This window comes from Bufo bufo, chromosome 1, assembly GCF_905171765.1.
Source record: "Bufo bufo chromosome 1, aBufBuf1.1, whole genome shotgun sequence".
Lineage (NCBI taxonomy): Eukaryota > Metazoa > Chordata > Amphibia > Anura > Bufonidae > Bufo > Bufo bufo.
The window spans coordinates 257,729,240-257,745,201 of record NC_053389.1 but is presented as its reverse complement, the minus strand read 5'-3'; positions in this window follow the sequence as shown (position 1 = coordinate 257,745,201).

Here is a 15,962-nt window from a genome sequence, read left to right as displayed (position 1 = left end):
ATTTTCAGCTACGTTCGGCACTTTCTAGTATAAAAGAAAAATTGCTTTTTGATATAGACACTTCTACATTTTTGCATGATCTGATAGTAAAGCCAGCACAGGGGGTTAAGATTTCTCAATGTTATAAATATCTACTTAAAGCACGATTTATTAATGTACATTCTCCTGGGCAAAAAGGCTTGGAGAAGGGATTACCCAATGATTCAATTGGACGATTGGGATAATATACTGGTGAACGTGGGATTAGTTTCTCATAATTTTAATCATATATTGGTTCAAGTTAATATTTTACACAGAAATTACACCTTTATGGCTTAATAAACGGGGTTTGAGAAACACTTCTAACTGTCCATGGTGTGATTCACCTGAGGCCGATCATTTACATATGTTCTGGACTTGTACAGAACTAAAAGAATACTGGGAGGCAATACATAATTATTCTACCCAAAAATTGAAAGTGGTGATTCCATTTACGGTAGAGTCTTGGATTTTGAGTGATCTTTCCAAGGTTGGGTGCCACAAATACAAATGTCACGGCCACGGTTTTGGCCGTGACTCCTTGGGAGCCGCATACAGTTGCCCGCGGTTTGGGTTGTTGTTTCAACCGCAGCTTGAGGCTTGATGTTGTTTGCCTCAAGTGCGGTTGCCGCGGACAACAGGTATGTGTGTGGTCCCTTTGGAGTTTGTGTGCGTGTATGTATGCACTGTCGTTTGTCTGTGTGCACTCTGTGTAGTGTGTGGTGTGCACGGACACCTTTCCTGCACTGTGGTTGCCCGTGGCAACGTTTGTCGTTGTGTACATGTGGTGGCAGTGTCCCGGCCTTGTGGCTGACTCCCAGGACACGGTTGCCACCCATGTCGTTGCCTGCGGCAACAACCACAGTGTGTTTGTGGTGTTGGACACTTTCCCTTTAAGTTGGTGTTTTCCCTTTCCTGTGGTGCTGGAAGGGTTAACTCCCTTCCCAGTGTGTGTGATGTCACTGGGTGTGTCTGACCGTTGGTTGTGGCCTCTTAGGCCTATAAAGCCTCTCACTTTGGCATGGCTCAGTAGGTTGCTTCAGTAGGTTGCTTCAGTCATGCTTTGCTGTTGCAGCCTCCTGTGATTTCCATCTTCTTGTAAGGGCCACGCTTCCGGTCATAAGTTCTAATACCGTGATGTGTTGTTGATGTCTTGTGTCTTTGTGTTTTGTGCAGCTATGGATGTCCTGGTCCCTGTGTGTCTTCATGTGTGTGCTGTTTACCTTTGTCTGTGTGGACAGCCTTTCCTTAGCACGGGTTCCAGTCAGCAAGGCTGAGACAGGTTTGTGTGGAACTGTTTGGTTCACCTGTCTTATCCATAGTCATGTTTATGTACCCCCCCTCTTCAAGCTGCTTGGCCAGTGAGACTCCTGCTCCTCCGTGCCTAGGAGGAGTGGGTTGTTTTACCCTGCTCCTTAGCCCAGGGACCGGTCGGAGGGTAAGTCAGGGATCCGAGGTTCCTGCGCATGGGTCCTCCTACCATCAAGGTCGGCCCATGCAGGTAGGAGACAGGGTCAGCGTTAGGGACGCAACAGGAGGTGACCTGCTCCCTGATTCTGTGTTCCTGGCGAGTAGCGACTGGACATCTTCCTTCATCGCACGGCTGAGGATTTCCCCCATCCTCAGCCGTGACAACAAAAGGATTTTTTTGGTTAAAATAATGTTTTTGGCAACACTTCTGATTGCACGGGCTTGGTTCTCATCTGATACTACAAGTATAAATAGATGGTTAAATCTGGTTAACAAGATTAAAAGGTATGAAAATATCTTATATAAACAAGGAAACTCTGAGGATAAATGGCTTAAAGGGTTTCTACCACCTCATTTTGACCTAATTAGCTCTCAGACACTAGCGATCTGCTAGTGTATGATCTACCAAAGAATGCTATTTTCAGACCTGTGTGTGGATCCGTTTCACTAAAAAACTAACTTTTATTAATATGCTAATGAGCCTATAGGTGCTATGGGGGCGTCTTTTCAGCACCTAGAGGCTCGGTCTACTCACATTGTATGCCGCCCCGTTCGTCCCTCCAGCCCGCCCATCTCCTCTTGAATGCCATCCTCCATCTGAGCAAGTGGACGAATTCTCGCGCCTCTATTCAGTGCAGGCGCAGTGAATGTCTGACCGCTGCCTGCACAGACATCTCGGTCATCAGCGTAGGCGCAGTGGAGATGTTTGTGCAGGGAGCGGTCAGACATTCACTGCGCCGAATACAGACGCGCACGGCGCAGGCGCGAGAATTCGTCCACTGGCTCAGATGGAGGATGGCATTCAGGAGGAGATGGGCGGGCTGGAGGGACGAGCGGGGCGGCATACAATGTGAGTAGGCCAAGCCTCTAGGTGCTGATAAGACGCCCCCACAGCACCTAGAGGCTCATTAGCATATTAATAAAAGTTTGTTTTTTAGTGAAACGGATCCACACACAGGTCTGAGAATAGCATTGTTAGGTAGATCAGACACTAGCAGATCGCTAGTTTCTGAGAGCTAATTAGGTCAAAATGAGGTGGTAGAAACCCTTTAAGGTATGGGGAGAATGGAATTTTTAATCTTTCCTGCCTGATGAGAGACGCAGGGAATCGGAACGGGAGTAAGGTTTAAGGAAATGGAAATAACAATTATGATGTTTTATTCTGTATGGAAATATTATTGCTTAATAAAGGAGGAAAAAAAAAAATATATCAAGTTTCAGTGCCAAAAATCTATCTCAGAGGTAAATTATGAAGATTTATCAAAACTGGTATAAAGGAAAACTGTCTTTGTTGCTTATATCAACCAATTTAGATTCCACCGTTTATTCTCCAAAGGAGCTCTGAAAAATAAAAGGTGCAATCTGATTGGCTACTATGGGCAACTAAGCCAGTTTTTACCCTGTGTATCAGAGCTAAATTCATGATTCTGGTGCATAGAAGTGGTGCATGTTGGTCTTAAAACATAATCCGCAACACTTAAAAACGTAGGGGGTCATTTATCATTCTGAAATACGCCTAAATTAGGCCTATTTCAGGTGCAGATTGCGGCGCAACAGCTAGATGTGCCACAATTTGCGACTTCGACCCGCTCATGCCAGGTCTAAATAAGTGGGCGCGGCATGGGCGGGGAAGGGGACAGGCTGGCAGGCCCGTCTCATTTATCATTTTCTACACCTGTTTCAGGAGTAGAAAATGGTCTAAATGTAAGACAGCTCGGAAGCTGTTGTACATTTAAAACTGGCACTGGAAGCACTGAAGTTATGGAGAGGCCGGCGTCTCTTCATAACTCTGGTAGATCCACCGCCAGCATAGGGCTTTATTAAGACTGTAGCCTAAAGTGGCCTAAAAGGCAGACAAAAACTCTCCATGCTAGTCCATTCTAATTAAACCCAGGAGATGTCAAGGATGTCGGAAAAAGTCATTTTTTGGGTGCATCTGAATAATAAATTAATCTAAAATGAGATGCACCTGAATTTTAGTGTAAGCAATGTCAAGAAAGCGGTGCGCTTATCTCAGTAAATGTAGGCCATTGTGTTTAATTATATTTTTTAAAATTAACCACTTCCTAACATTCATGGATGTCAGAAGGCAAAGTATGAATTCGGATCAGGAGCTGAGTCACAGTGTACTCCCTCAGGCCATTGCTCCCTGGGGATTGGTGCGGTGGAAAGGTAGTTTGAAGAATCGGGCCAGGAGTAAACGTATAAAAGTCTCTCTTTACTTAGTGCAAAATATAGATTGTGGCACATCCAGCAGTATTACAGTAAGTGCAGTTTCTGGCACCAGATGAGGAGGTATGGTGGCTGGTTGAGTGGCAATTGTCCACTGTGAGATTCAGCCTTGAAGTTAGTATGGCCTGGACGTTATTCTGGATGATGGGTGTCTGCGCTGTAATCTCTCACTTGCAGCAGTGTCTGTACAGCTGTCATTTCACTGATTACTCTGCTGTCTAGGCACACTGAAGCTTCTTAGAAGCACGGTTCTTGATTCTGATGATCTCTCTGGAGAGATGTCTCACAGGAAAATTGGATACTTTCCTTTGGAGTAGGAGCTCTGACATGTGCTTCCTTACTCTTTGCTGTCTGGACTCAAACCTCCCCCTTCTGGCATGAATTAGGACCAGCCCACTCCGACCAAGAGGGGAGGAACAAGGTTTTAGCCCTGTTCCTGCCAACCATTGCCAACCATTACCTTCTCTGCTGGAATAAATGGCCAAAACATATAAAATATACAACAATAAAACATTGGCAGATACCCCTCAAGTCTGGGGTACTGCACTTTTATTTTCCTTTTCTTTTTAAAATCTTTTTATTGATTTTATAAACATGAAAGAATAAGTGTACAAACAAGGAATGCAGAACCATTCTTGTACAAAGCACATATATTGACATCTTATGACATAGTTGAATACAATCGCATATGTGAGATCCGGCTAAGAGCGGTATCTATAATCTCAGTCCGAGCGGCACCATTATAAGGTGTGCCATAAAAGCATTAGGGAGGGATCCATATCATTGGATTCACCTACAGCAGAAATCCAGGACATCTATACCTTCAATCTACAGAACCGCACGGACACCATATGAGAACAGATGAACTCGAGCTTAGTTTAGAGGGGAGAAAGTGCCGTAAATAGTTGGACAGACAAATTGCTGGTGTGCACTTTTATTTTCCAAAGGAGCTTTGAAAAATGAAAGGTGGAATCTGATTGGTTGCTATTGGCACCGCTTGGTAAATCTGCAGAAATGAGCTGTCCTATTATCATGGGCGGTGCTTCTTATTGCTAGAATACATGAGGCGTGGCTTAGACTTGGACCATGTGCAGTTCACGCATTGCAATGCAATGTACTAAGGGGTTCATTTATTAAGCTGAAATACGCCTACATTAGGCGCATTTCAGGCACAGATTGTGGCTAGTTGTGTGACAATCTACGACTTCTTCCTGCTCAAGCCAGGTCTAAAAGAAGTAGGCACGGTGTGCGCGGGGAAGGGGATGGGGCCGGCAGGCCAGTCTCATTTACCATCTTCTGTGGCTGTTTCAGGTGCATCCACCGCCATGAATAGGGTTTTGTTAAGACCAGCTTCTAAAATGTGCCCCTAAATCTTTTTCATAAGATTGGATTTTCTGTACATGCACAGTAGGATTGACCAACACCTGGAAATACATCTTGATAAATATATATATCTAGTCTATTACTAGAAATGGCAAAAATAACAATGTCCTGGTTCTAAGTCCGTACACACATAAAAGAGTGCCCCAAGATCACATATAATACTTTCCTTAACTTATACAGCAAAGGGGATTATAGGTCCTCTCAGGCACCAAGTTGTCACGGGAAGTACGGGGAAGAAAAGACAACCAAAGGGAGCCACAACTAAACAACAGAAGACTAGTCCCCAAACCTAGGGAACAAAGAGGTCGCCTCCTAGCAATCCCTGATACTCTCCCTAAGCCTCTAACAGCATGTGCAAATATCAATGTTAGAAATGCACATGCACAGGAACATGAGACTACTGAAACACTGCACCAAACCCTCAGCTTAGGGAGCAGGGAAAGAGGCAACCGGCTCCTTCCAAACTGAAGGAGCTAGTGTCTCCCTGAGGCCTAGTCAGAACAGACACACTAATAAAAGGAAAAATAACTTAGCTTGAGATGTACTTAGAACAGGAGAACCACCACACAACCAGAGCTCTCCACAGAAGAATTATCAGCCGCAGGGAAACAAGTGAGAGGCGGAACATATAAAGAGCCACCTGACTGATAATGAGCAGCATCTGCGAAGGGGTGGAAATCCGTCAGCAACAATGAAAACAAGAGAGATCTGTCAGATAGACTCCTGAGTCTTCCGTCGATCTGAACTCTAAGATCTCTCCCAGGGCTGGCGGTGACACAAGCAGGGGCACACCACAAATTAGATGAGGTGGGGAGATTGCCTCAGGCAGCGTGAACCCGGAGACAAGTGGGCATGGCAGCAGGACTGTGAGAAATGAACGCTTCCATCGTGGAAGCTCTCATCTTTCTATATTCAATTGTATCACCACCCTTAGGTGAAACAGGCGTTGAAAATGGTAAATAAGATGGGCCTGCCGGCCCGTCCCCTTTCCTGCCCACACCACGCCCACTTTTTTAGACCTGGCACGAGCAGGGAGAAGTCGCAGATTGTGGGGCAACTTACCATTGTGCTGCAATCTGCACCTGAAATACGCCTAATTTAGGGGTATTTCAGCTTGATAAATGACCCCCTAAGTCTTTCAGGTCCATGTGGCTAGAAGTATTAAACAGCACCAAAAAAGGGAATCATTTTATCTTTGCTATGGGGCCACTATGTACACAGGTAAAGTTTTACATTGAGTGTTCTTGATAAGTTTATTATTCAATAATATTTAACTGATGATTTTTTTTTTTCTCAGATTCCTCCAATGACCCAGGAAGTGAGAATCACACAAAGAGTTTTATTCATGACATCAAAATGATCTCCCCAGCAACACATTGTGATGACAAAATAGAACAAGGTAAGGTCACAAACTGTCTTTGAGCAAAGACAGGTTGGGTTGGAAATATCATGAAAACCAAGTATTGACATCAATATCCATCATCTCAGATGATTAACTATGTCCACCTGATAAGAGGTTATCTAAACTGTAGACTTCCTTTTGTTTCTTCTAATTGGTTATAAGCTGTATGCACCTTTTACTGTGGATGTCAGTGTGGTCAAGTCACCAAAACTCTTTCTAGGCAGACATTTTCCATTGTAGAACATGTGAGTATAGCCCTGCTCAAGTCTGAACTCAGGACACCAGAACCAGAACCTTAGTACTCTTGTACCAATACACTTCGTACAATGCCAGGCAAGATCTTGTAAAGGGTTCTTCAACACAATACCTAGTCAGGAATGGCACTGCATATGTATAAGAATAGATTTATTATAATGGTGTTCCCTATATAAGAATATTTTTGCAGCACTAACCTGCGTTGAATGCGTCCGAAGCACGGACACAGCCTGTACTCGGCTGTTATACCACTTGCAAACAAATAGATGAAGCCCGGCTTCTTTAAAATGCAATTTTCTTTATTTCAAGCGGTAAAATCCATAAACAGAATGCAGTGTAAATCTACGCTTTTCGGACCTCACAATCCTGGTCCTTACTGAGTTACATGAGTAAGGACCAGGATTGTGAGGTCCGAAACGCGTACATTTACACTGTATTCTGCTTATGGATTTTACCGCTTAAAATAAAGAAAATTGCATTTTAAAGAAGCTGGACTTCATCTATTTGTTTGCAAACAGTGTTCCCTATGTACAAGAATATAACTACTATAATATTATATCCAATCTACAAGAATATAACTGCTATAATTCTGAATCTTATTTACAAGAATATAACTGCTATAATATTACCCCATATACAAGACAATAACTACTATATTACTGCCTCCAATGTACTAGAATAACTACTATTATACTGCTCCCTATATACAAGAATATAACTACTATAATACCGCCCCAATGTAAAAGAATATAGCTACTATAATACCGCCCCAATGTACAGGAATATAGCTACTATAATACTGCCTCCTATGTACAAGAATATAACTACTATAATGATCTTTTTATTTAAAATCAGGCAACAAAATATTACAATAAAATCACTGATAATAAACATCACAACGCATTATACAAAAGCTTCTTCACACTGTTCACGTTTATAGAGCTTATTCTCAGCCTCATCCAGGTCACTTAGTTTTCTTACTCTTTTTTCTCCTTCCACTGCTGTGACCTGTAGTGCCCCATCTTTTGGTGGACACTGGAGGGTCAGGTTCATCTACCAAAGGGTCACCATCAGGGTTATGTGAAGAAACATACTCCATTTCTACCTTTTCTTCTGACTCTTCTTCCCCTAGCGCACCATACTGCCCGGAGGTTATGGCCAGCACTGGCGGATCCGGGGTTTTCTTTGCTGCAGTGCTGTTCTTTCTTTTTACAGTCTGGAACCCCTCTTCATCCACAGAGGACCTCCTGAGCTTTCTGAGCCCTGCAGCTGGACCATCAGGCTTTGTAGACGTACAGGGCAGTTCTTTAGGTGGTTTGGCAACTGGTTTACTGGTCACTTTACTCTGCATATGAGAATTCTCTTCAGTGGCTGGTACTTGTAGTGCTACAGATGGTATTTTAGTTTCCACAGCAGGATTTCTGGATTTCGGAGCCTTTTCAATGGCTGGTACTTGTGGTTCAGCAGATGTTGGTACTTGTAATGGAGTAGATGGGCTATGAGTCTCTAACTCTGCCGGCACTTGTAGTGCATCAGGAGGGTCATCACTCTCTCTAGTAGGGTCACTAGTACTTTGCATTGCTTCAGTATGAGGATTGCCAGTTTCTGGGGCTGTATCTGCTTTTGCAGTGACATCCTCCTGACCTTCCTCCATGGCCTCTGAGAAGATCTCATCACTGCCTTTATTATGATCTGCATGCGGACAATCCCGGAACGTATGACCAGATCCTAAACACAGGTTACAGATGACCGGACCTGTACAGTCGTCCTTTGAATGTCCAAACTGTCCACAAAATGAGCACTTAATATGGGAGCAGTTGATGGCGAGGTGCCTGCCCCCACATCTGTGACACAGCCGCGGCTGACCGGGGTAGTAGCATATCCCTCTCTCTGAGCCCAGGTAGAAGGAGTGCGGCAGATGTCTGCTCACACCATTGTTCTGCGCTAGTTGTATCATCACGGTGTATCCGCTATTCCAGATGTCTTCCTCATCATAGATTTTTCCCAGATAACTCTTCAACAGACACTGTCTGCTCAGCCAATGCTCCAGATCTGCCAGTGCCACCACCTCAGACTGGAACAAGATAGTGGCCCTCACTACCTGAGGCTTGGACAGCTGGATCACCTGTAGATGCTCCCAGATTGACTGTTCTTTCGTGTCATTGTATATATTCCAGAATAAGTCCAGATCATACTGAAGCTTAAAGCTGATGTCATAGATCCTGCTGGAGGGGATATGGATCAGGGCGTACACCTCAGATACCTTAAATTTCATGAAGTCCTTCAGAAGAACTTTCCCTATGTACAGTCTGGAGGGGAGGTTTTCTTCTGGACCCGTATACTTAATCCTGACAGCGTTCCTCCTAGGAGGTGGAGGGTTATCCGGCCTTGTAACATTGGAGAACAGTCTCCTGAATTGTGGACGGTCAGCAGGAGTATCAGTGCTGGGCCTCCCCTCTACAGGATTACTGACTCCAGATTGTCCTGCAGATCCACCTGTATCTGCTCCAGACTGCTGTGCAGCTGACATTGTGGACGACTGAGGGTCCTGTATACTGACCTCCATGTCTGCTCTAGTCTGTGTAGTTGTCTCCTCTGAGAGCTGACTTTCATCCACAGCACTGAGCGGGATCTTATCCACAGCACTGAGCGGGGTCTCATCCACAGCACTGAGCGGGGTCTCATCCACAGCACTATGCGGGGTCTCATCCACAGCACTGAGCGGGGTCTCATCCACAGCACTGAACGGGGTCTCATTCACAATGTCCATACATGAAGCACTCTCCTGCTCACACACAGGATTGCTGTTCGCATTCACTTCACCAGAGTTACAAGCTGAGTCCACTGCAATTAACCCCTTATTGGATGACTCAATTTGCTTCATAGTATTCCCAGCATTTTCAGAGACTGACTGCTCAGACCCCATACATAGTGACCCTGAAAGCAGTGACCCTCCAGGCGCTGCACCCACACATCTCTGAGGGTTTCCTTGCTTCACCATATTATGCACATCGCCGTAATTTTTATTTTTTATTTCTATGATTTCTTTTATCTTCACATTCTGGGCTCTGGCCTCCCTCTTTTTCTCCATTGCCCAGCTTTCCACTTTAGGTATTGTGTTTTTACCTTTATCTAGTTTAACTTTTAATATATCAAGTTCACGTGTGCAGTCATCCAGGCATTCATACTTCATAAGCTTTTTCTTGAGATCAGCCTCTGTCTTTATCTCATCTATTAACTTAGAAATGCGTCTTTCCAGTTTAAATAAACTTTTCTTTGTCACAGTTATACTCAATCCAGAAGCACTACAACTTTTTAGTTGACTCACCAGCCACCATTTCCAAATTATCGCTTCCACCATCTCCATGCTGTAGGCCACACTCCAATCTCTGGGCTTTCCCAGGATCATCAGCCCCGCTCCCCTCCCCTCCACCTGGGTCAGAAGCCATGCCCCCCCCTGCAGGGAGCTCAGAAGCACACGTCTATCCTCTCCTATGGACAAGAATATAACTACTATAATACTGCCCCTATGTACAAGAATATACTGTAATACTATAATACTGCCTAATATGTGCACAGTGGCGCAGCGTGGGGAGCAGGAGGGGCAGTTTCCCTGGGTGCCAAACAGCAAAGGGGTGTCTGGGCACTGTTACAGTCAATACCATTGAAGGCAGAGCAATGCATAAATTCCACCATCACCATTCACCATGATTCACTGAACAGTGATGGCGGGATGCACACAGTGTGCTGTCTGCGGCAGAATAAATAATATTGACTTAGTCACAGGCCATGCATCAGCCTGCGGCAAACAAGAGCACCAGGCCTGTGGGTGCCTGGCTGTCTCTCATAGGCTATGCCCCCTCAAGGCCTAAACCAGCCCATGCAGTGCTCCTGCAAGCTGCATAAACTTTTTTTTTTTGCCTAAGGAATTTTAATGAGTGTGTGTGGGAGGGGGCCTACCCCCAGTGCCAAGCTATAGAAATGTTACATGATAGTTATCTGTAGGGTTGGATGGGAACCAAATGGGGTCTAAATAGGGATTGGCCCAATCCCTGGCATCATAATGGAAGATTACTACTGTGGGTGCTTAAATACAGATGTAGCTGAGCTAAAACTGATTCTAATAACTGATACCACATTTAACAGTGTTATCTCATGTCATCTTTTGACAAAAGCCATTGTAATACATTGAATGAGTTAACCTTTTTGCGCCATTTTTTACTTAATGCGCTAACCATCAAGTTTAGCTTGACTGCATCTGTACTGTCTGAACAGCACTAATAACCCCTTAATAACTCCATAACAACATGTATGGTGCTTATTGCTGTGTTTTAACGTGGAGTGCAAATTTTAATCCGAGTGCAGTACTGCTGAATTAAAGCTCCTGCTATCTAACCAGAGCATCTCTGGTCCTGAGCTATCAGTGACAGTTGGGGACCCCGAGGAGAAGAAAGAAACAGTTTATTACCGCTTCTGCCTTCTCCTTTGCTCAATGAGCGCTATACAGTGAACAGAAGTAATGGCTATGCCATTTTCTCTAGCGGACCTGGCGATCAAGTGGGGCAGAGCACAGCTTCTGGGTCTTAGCGGATCCTGATCATCTCTGCTTGTGTAAAAAGGGGCATGTCCACAGGTTTTGGGGATAAATACTCTGCTTGTCATGGGCCCTGACAACCCATGCTTCACCCCTGTCACTACAAGACAATAACTAATATAACAAACCCTGCTATGTACAAGAATTGAACTACTATAATACTGCCCATATAAACAAGAGTATAACTGCTATACTATTGCTTCTGGGTAAACTAGTAGAACTACTATAATACTGTCTCCTATATAAAAAATATCACTACTATACTACTATACTCTATATACAAGAATGTAACTATTATAATACTGCTCCCTATAAGCAATATAAATACTATTATACTGTCCCCTATGTACAAGACTATTACTGATATAATATTATTCCTCTAAGCATGAATCTACTGTAATAATGGCTCTTATGTACAAGAATATAACTACTATAATACTGCTTGCTATGTACAAGAATATACAGTCAGGTCCATAAATATTGGGACATCAACACAATTCTAACATTTGTGGCTCTATACACCACCACAATGGATTTTAAATGAAACGAATAAGATGTTTAGTTCCTGCTTGTTCTTGGGGCATTTTCCCTTCAGTTTTGTCTTCAGCAAGTAAAATGCATGCTCAATCGGATTCAGGTCAGGTGATTGACTTGGCCATTGCATAACATTCCACTTCTTTCCCTTAAAAAACTCTTTGGTTGCTTTTACAGTATGCTTTGGGTCATTGTCCATCTGCACTGTGAAGCACTGTGAAGCGCCGTCCAATGAGTTCTAAAGCATTTGGCTGAATATGAGCAGATAATATTGCCCGAAACACTTCAGAATTAATCCTGCTGCTTTTGTCAACAGTCACATCATCAATAAATACAAGAGAACCAGTTCCATTTACAGCCATACATGCCCACGCCATAACACTACCACCACCATGCTTCACTGATGAGGTGGTATGCTTAGGATCATGAGAAGTTTCTTTCCTTCTCCATACTCTTCTCTTCCCATCACTCTGGTACAAGTTGATCTTGGTCTCATCTGTCCATAGGATGTTGTTCCACAACTGTGAAGGCTTCTTTAGATGTCGTTTGGCGAGTTCTAATCTGGACTTCCTGTTTTTGAGGCTCACCAATGGTTTACATCTTGTGGTGAACCCTCTGTATTCACTCTGGTGAAGTCTTCTCTTGATTGTTGACTTTGACACACATACACCTGCCTCCTGGAGAGTGTTCTTGATCTGGCCAACTGTTGTGAAGGGTGTTTTCACAAGAATTCTTCAGTCATCCACCACAGTTGTTTTCCGTTGTCTTCCGGGTCTTTTGGTGTTGCTGAGCTCACCTGTGCATTCGTTATTTTTAAGAATGTTCCAAACAGTTGTTTTGGCCACGCCTAATGTTTTTGCTATCTCTCTGATGGGTTTGTTTTGTTTTTTCAGCCTAATGATGGCTTGCTTCACTGATAGTGACAGCACTTTGGATCTCATCTTGAGAGTTGACAGCAACAGATTCCAAATGCAAATAGCACACTTGAAATGAACTCTGGACCTTTTATCTGCTCATTGTAATTGGGATAATGAGGGAATAACACACACCTGGCCACGGAACAGCTGAGAAGCCAATTGTCCCATTACTTTTGGCCCCTTAACAAGTGGGAGGCACATATACAAACTGTTGTAATTCCTACACCGTTCACCTGATTGGGATGTAAATACCCTTTAATTAAATCTGACAGTCTGCAGTTAAAGCACATCTTGTTCGTTTTATTTAAAATCCATTGTGGTGGTGTATAGAGCCAAAAATGTTAGAATTGTGTCGATGTCCCAATATTTATGGACCTGACTGTAACTACTATAATACTATATCCTATATACAAGAATATAACTACTATAATACTGCTTCCTATGTACAAGAATATAACTACTATAATACTGCTTCCTATGTACAAGAATATAACTACTATAATACTATATCCTATATACAAGAATATAACTGCTATAATACAGCTTCGTATGTACAGGAATATAACTGCTATAATACTGCCCACTATGTACAAGAATATAATTACTATAATACTGCCTCCTATGTACAAGAATAAAACCCTATGGGCAGGATTATAACAACTCATGCCAGTGGCGTACATACAGGGGTCGCAGTTGCGACCGGGCCCGGCACTCCAGGGGCCTGGGGCCCGGTCGCCTGTGGACCCCGATGGCCCCTGCAGTCAGTGTTCCCTTACGTCTAAGTGGTGAGGGTGGGCGGCCGCGCAGCCATATCGCGCCGCTCAAGCTGCTTGCAAAGTGTCCGTCATGCGCCTCCTGCCCCGTCTGTCTGCTCCTTCTACTTTATGAATGAAGCAGGCAGGCGAGGCAGGAGGCTCATGATGGAGGGAGAGATGTCACGCACAGGCAGCACAGCAGCAGAAGGGCGGGCAGCGGCGCTCTAGTTCGGCTGCCCACTGCCGGCCATGTGAGGAGTGGTGGAGTGGTGAAGCAGACGCCGCTCAGGAGACTTGTGGAGCAAAATGTCCTGCAGCAGAATTAACTCCCAGAAGGTAGGAGCTTCCCCCGGTGTGTGCACAGCGCCGGGCACTGCACCGGCCCCGCCGCAAGTGTCCCTGCCTCCTCCCTTCCCCCCACTAATACATTACTTTACTAGAAGGCACTTATTGGGATATCTGTGGAGGGCACTGTTGTGGGGGGATCTGTGGAGGGCACTGTTGTGGAGATATCTGTGGATGACACATATATAGCATAAATATGCTATATATTTGTCATCCACAGATATCCTCCATAAGTGTCATCCACAGATATCCCCCATAAGTGTCATCCACAGATATCCCCCATAAGTGTCATCCACAGATATCCCCCATAAGTGCCCTCCACAGATATCCCCCATAAGTGCCCTCCACAAATACCCCCTATAAGTGCCCTCCACAGATATCTCCCATAACAGTGCGTCATCCACAGATATCCCCCATAACAGTGCGTCATCCACAGATATCCCCCATAACAGTGCGTCATCCACAGATATCCCCCATAACAGTGTGTCATCCACAGATATCCCCCATAACAGTGCGCCATCCACAGATATCCCCATAACAGTCCGTCATCCACAGATATCCCCCATAACAGTGCGTCATCCACAGATATCCCCCATAACAGTGCGTCATCCACCAATCTCCCATAACAGTGCGTAATCCACAGATCCCCCCATAACAGTGCGTCATCCACCGATCTCCCATAACAGTGCGTCATCCACAGATCCCCCCATAACAGTGCATCATCCACAGATCTCCCCATAACAGTGCGTCATCCACAGATCGCAGTACAGAAGGATTGCCATCCGAAATCGGCCTGTCCCGCACAAAGCGGTACTGTTGGGAGGCATTTTGGGTGAATGGTAGGGGAGGTAGTGGGGGGGGGGGGTGGAGGCAGGTTGTGGGGGGGGGGGGGGTGGCGGCGGGTTGGGGGATGGAGGGGGCCCCATAGATCAGTTTTGCACCGGGGCCCCATGGAATGTGTGTACGCCACTGACTCATGCATACATCTCCCTTTCCCTTTCCATGCATTTAAGTCCCCCCCACCCCGTCCCTCGCATTCTTCATTAGAGTATGTAAAGCATATTATACAACAAGTGAACCAGAAGTAAGATGGGTTTTGTCAGTTGTCTGAGGTCTCGTGGCCCGGAACTCCATAAGCCACCATATTATACCCTGGATTGACTAGAATATGTCCATTTTGTTCCCTGCAAACTTTTAGCCAGTTATATATAAGCGATAGAAAAACAGAGCTGGCCGTCTACAAAGCCTGTATTGTGGATGTGTCAAAATCATTAGCTCAGCAGCATATATTCTGCAAGCTAATGCTCCTCTCTAATTCCTTCCGGGACAGCTTGTCTGCATTACAAATAGAAACCAGACCCGAGAAGGTGGAAAGAACCATGGGACTGAGCTGCTAAGAACGAACATGGCTGATATCTTCCTCCAGTGTGACTCCACCATCACTTCCGTGCGGCCTTGATGTCCAGACTTTTACATTCCCAACCAGTGGAAGCTCCAACCTACCCATTCTGATTACTTACCACTCATTATTTAGATAGTATGCAAAGTACTGGATTCAATGGACTCTACCATAGAGTGCAGGAGTTTAGGATTTCATTAATAACATTTCTGGAGATGTTCCTATTTTTAAGGGGAGATATTTATTAAAGTTTATAGTCACTTCATATCTTATCCATCCTATTACTTTCCGTATAATCACCTAAAGAAGGCCACCAGTGATCCCTCCTTGACACAGCCTGAGTACCATAACAAACAGTTCTCCATATCTCAGCATCCCAGAACTCAAGTTTTTAGGTTATGTGTTGACTAAATTATCTTCTAGTAATAACTAACAAAAATAATGGCTTTGTAGGGTCAATTTTTTTCCCCATCCTTTATGACTGCACTGTTCAATCCATGTCATAGGCAAGCAAAGTCCATAGCCTCAGGACTATACCAAACAGCTCCTCACATCTCAGCAGACTTTGAGCCTTTTCAACATAAGTGGACATTTTTCAACATAATTCAGATGTTTTTGGAAACTAAGCTATGTGGAGCTATTTTTTAGGGTACTCACA